This window comes from Tiliqua scincoides, chromosome 3 (genome assembly GCF_035046505.1).
Source record: "Tiliqua scincoides isolate rTilSci1 chromosome 3, rTilSci1.hap2, whole genome shotgun sequence".
Classification (NCBI taxonomy): Eukaryota; Metazoa; Chordata; class Lepidosauria; order Squamata; family Scincidae; genus Tiliqua; species Tiliqua scincoides.
Window position 1 is genome coordinate 233,728,264 of NC_089823.1, and position 4,470 is coordinate 233,732,733.

General features: G+C 47.4%; 1 pseudogene; it reads left to right on the forward strand.

Moving 5' to 3' along the window:
- The first annotated feature begins 647 nt into the window (after window positions 1-647).
- Window positions 648-768, forward strand: LOC136646550 (5S ribosomal RNA; annotated as a pseudogene).
- The last annotated feature ends 3,702 nt before the right edge of the window (window positions 769-4,470 follow it).

Below are 4,470 nucleotides of genomic sequence, written 5' to 3' on the forward strand. Positions count from 1 at the left end.
TCCCCCCTCTTTTCTATCCCAGGATAAACGCTTTTCACCCTTAGATCAGGGCTCTCTGAAACAATTCCATCAAAAGCCACTCTGCTTCTACCGTAGCCAGGCCCTGAGGGTGCTGGTTTACCAGAAACGATACTCATGCTAATGCTAATAAAAATATGTATTTATTCTCTGGCAGTCTTATGCAAACTAATTCCATCCAATGGCTTATTCAAAAGGTTCGCTAATCTATTCATTATAGTCACAGTTTGCGATTCGTTACAGACGTCACATGGCTTTTTTCCCTGCCCTCTGGTTGGATGCCTGAGCAGTTTTATTTAAAACAGAGCAATGAATGATGTATGAATTTTTCAAATAAATCCTTTATCTTGCTGGCGTTAAGTCTGACTTTCAGGATTTGTAAATGTTTCTGACATATATCACCTTCACGTGATCATGCACTACTGGTCACCAACACCCACACCTACAAAATAGGTGGTTAGTTGGGTGTACAGTTTAACTCTTCACTAGAACTTCTCTCCTTTTTACCCTTCAGACAAGATTTGGGGTCTTCCAACAGCCTGGAGCTCTGCAGGCCTCTCTTCCCAATTTCCAACAATTATTTCTCCTTTTTTAAAGCCATACAAGGCACTTTCCTCATTCAGCAGTGATACAATGCCCAACTGTTACCCTGCACATGCCTGATCTTGTCTGATCTCAGAAGCTAAGCAGGGTCAGGCCTGGTTAGTACTTGGATGGGAGACCGCTTGGGAATACTGGGTGTTGTAGGCTTATACCATAGTCTTTCGAGACTGAAGGTTGCCAACCACAATACCCAGGACCAGCATTGGACAATTTGGCCAAATTGGGCCCTATGCCTGGAGGTGCCCCTCTGCAGTGTTGAGTGGCATGCCCACATTCCAGCCAGCATCTTGCTCTGTAGCTGATGCTCAGCATGGAATCTTCAATGCCAAGGTGTCACAAGGAGAGCGCATCACTGCTGCTGAATGGCCCTCCCTGCTGCTCAAACCTGGGCTCAATTGGCTTGAAATCCTGGAAGAAGTTGGAGATGATACCACTGCAAAGTGCTTCACCACCGACACTCATCCTCGTGACTGGGGGGGGGGGCTACAGGGGTAGGTCCCCCCCAAATGTTTTGCGTTGGGCCTGGCAGTTCCTAAGGTTGGCCCTGACAATCACCAAAGTCCTGGAGTCAAAGAACTAAGTGATTGTTGTTCAACCAATATGTGCAATGTAGTTCTCTCTGCCCCTCCACACCCTTAAGCCAGAGGCAGATGGCTCCAGGCTAAAGAACAGGCAAAGCGGTGTCCTTTCAAGATACTGCAAAACCAGCTGTCCAAAGCAGGTTGTCTTGCCCCAACTATCAGTAGGTCTAGCCCCAGTCCTGCCTCTAGCACATTATGGATGATACTCTTGTCACCTGCTGGCCCCTCGTGATAAAGGATGTACTCAAGATGTGCATGTGTCCCAGTCCCTCCTTCCTTGCTGGTGGAGTTTGGGGCATTTTCTTGAAATGCATTGAGTTGGGGTTCATCTACACTCTGAACTTCCTTTGTTCTTTAGAATTAGCTTTAGCAGCATGAGTGGCTTTTCAGATGAACTGCACTCCTTCATTACAGAAAATTATGGAAGGTAAAGGGAGGGGTCAGAAACCATGCGCCTCAGATGCAGCCACATCTGTACTGTGTGGGTCTGACTTGGGAAGGGATTATCCAAACCAGGCAAATCTGTCATTGCTAGGCTCTCTGTGAAGATCCTCTACATCTCCCTCATTGATTTTTACTCATTTATATCCATCTGTGTGGCAAACTTTATTCTTCATCCATCTGCCCCCCCTTACCCTTACAACAATCCTGTAAAGTAGGTTAAGCGGACAATATGATCCAGTAAGCTTCATGGCTGAGCAGGAATTTGAACCTGGCTCTCCCAGTTTCTAGTCCAACAGTCTAACTACTATGTTGCACTAGCTCTCCACAGCTAAGCCTCCTTTTATGCCTCTAATGTGTAATACGGCCACTTACTTTTCAGCATCATTCTGCCGAGTGTATAAATTGACCCTACGCTTGAGGCTCCACTGCATTTTGGAGTTTTGCATTCTAGAGATGAGTCACACATGGGTTAAGAAGATGCATTTTCTTTTAGATGTCCAGAACCTATTTCCAATCAACTTTCTTTGGGGGATTTTGAGAGTATTATCACCATTAACCAAGTATTATGATGTTTGGTTTTCAGTGTAAAAGTTGCCAACAGGAGGTGATGTCCCATCAAATTTCAAGCCATTCTTTCAGAAAGAAAGAAAAAAATGGTTTTCCCACTTAGCAATGCACAGCTCAATTCTTTTGAACCCTATCTTGGCAAAGTGCTTGCCACCAGAGGGGAGATTGATCACATTATGTTGATCAACTGTCACTTTAAAAGAAGGTGATGCTTAGACAATCTGCAAACCTCCCTCTCTTTTGGCAAAGGGCTTGTAAGGAAAAAGGAATGTTTCTTACAATTGTCTCCTTTAAAGTGGCCGTTGGAGGAGGTGAACGTTTTGTACTGCTTCCTTAAGAGGCAACCCAAGAAGGCCTCAGGATGAGAAGGCCATGTGAGGAGGGGGAACTGCTTCAGTTTTGCAGTAGAGGCCAGTGTTAGTTGGGCATGTACAATCTTCTTGGGGGCCTGATCAGACATAGGCTAGTAGACAGTGCTGGGGGAGAGGTAGCGGCTGTGGTGCATGTCGGCACCAACGACGTGGGCAAGTGTAGCTGGGAGGTCCTGGAGGCCAAATTTAGGCTTTTAGGCAGGAAGCTGAAAGCCAGGACCTCAAAGGTAGCGTTCTCTGAAGTGCTACCTGTTCCACGCGCAGGGCCAGCTAGGCAGGCGGAGATCAGGGGTCTCAATGCGTGGATGAGACGGTGGTGTAGGGAGGAGGGGTTTAGATTCATTAGGCACTGGGGAACGTTTTGGGACAAGCGGGGCCTGTACAAGAGGGACGGGCTCCATTTGAACCAGAATGGAACCAGACTGCTGGCGCATAACATTAAAAAGGTGGCAGAGCAGCTTTTAAACTGATCCCTGGGGGAAGGCCGACAGGAGCCGAGGGGCATCCGGTTCGGGACTCCTCATCCCTATGGGATGAGGATGGGGAGGTTAGAGAACAACAAGACAAAGGCAGGGTAGGAGAAGAAATTGGGAAAGGTAGGGTGATGGGATGTGATAGACGGTTTGGCACAATGAGAGGATGCGGGGACAAAGGAGCAAATAAGCAGCCCATCCTGGGGCATTCCGTGTATAAATGCTTTTATGCGAATGCCCGAAGTCTACGAGCAAAGGTGGGAGAACTGGAATGTCTGGTGACAAGGGAAAATATTGACATAGTGGGCATAACGGAAACCTGGTGGAATGCGGAGAATCAGTGGGATACCGCAATCCCGGGCTATAAACTCTACAGGAGGGACAGGCAGGGGCGTGTTGGAGGTGGGGTGGCCCTTTATGTTAAGGAAGGGATAGAATCCAGCAAAGTAGAGATTGAAGGTGGGTCCGACTCCACCGTAGAATCTCTGTGGGTTAAATTACCAGGCTTGTGCAGCGATGTAATACTGGGGGCGTGCTATCGTCCTCCAGACCAGAAATCTGATGGGGACCTTGAAATGAGGAAACAGATCAGGGAGGTGACAAGGAAGGACAGGGTTGTAATCATGGGGGACTTCAATTATCCTCATATTGACTGGGTCAATTTGTGTTCTGGTCACGATAAGGAAACCGGATTTCTTGACGTGCTAAATGACTGTGGCTTAGATCAGCTAGTCAAGGAGCCCACCAGAGGACAGGTGACTCTGGATTTAATTTTGTGCGGTACGCAGGACCTGGTTAGAGATGTAAACGTTACTGAGCCATTGGGGAACAGTGATCATGCTGCGATCCGTTTTGACGTGCACGTTGGGGGAAGAATACCAGGCAAATCTCTAACAAAAACCCTTGACTTCCGACGGGCGGACTTCCCTCAAATGAGAAGGCTGGTTAGAAGGAGGTTGAAAGGGAGGGTAAAAAGAGTCCAGTCTCTCCAGAGTGCATGGAGGCTGCTTAAAACAACAGTAATAGAGGCCCAGCAGAGGTGTATACCGCAAAGAAAGAAGGGTTCCACTAAATCCAGGAGGGTGCCCGCATGGCTAACCAGCCAAGTTAGAGAGGCTGTGAAGGGCAAGGAAGCTTCCTTCCGTAAATGGAAGTCTTGCCCTAATGAAGAGAATAAAAAGGAACATAAACTGTGGCAAAAGAAATGTAAGAAGGTGATAGGGGAGGCCAAGCGAGACTATGAGGAACGCATGGCTAGCAACATTAAGGGGAATAATAAAAGCTTCTTCAAATATGTTAGAAGCAGGAAACCCGCCAGAGAAGCGGTTGGCCCTCTGGATGGTGAGGGAGGGAAAGGGGAGATAAAAGGAGACTTAGAGATGGCAGAGAAATTAAATGAGTTCTTTGCATCTG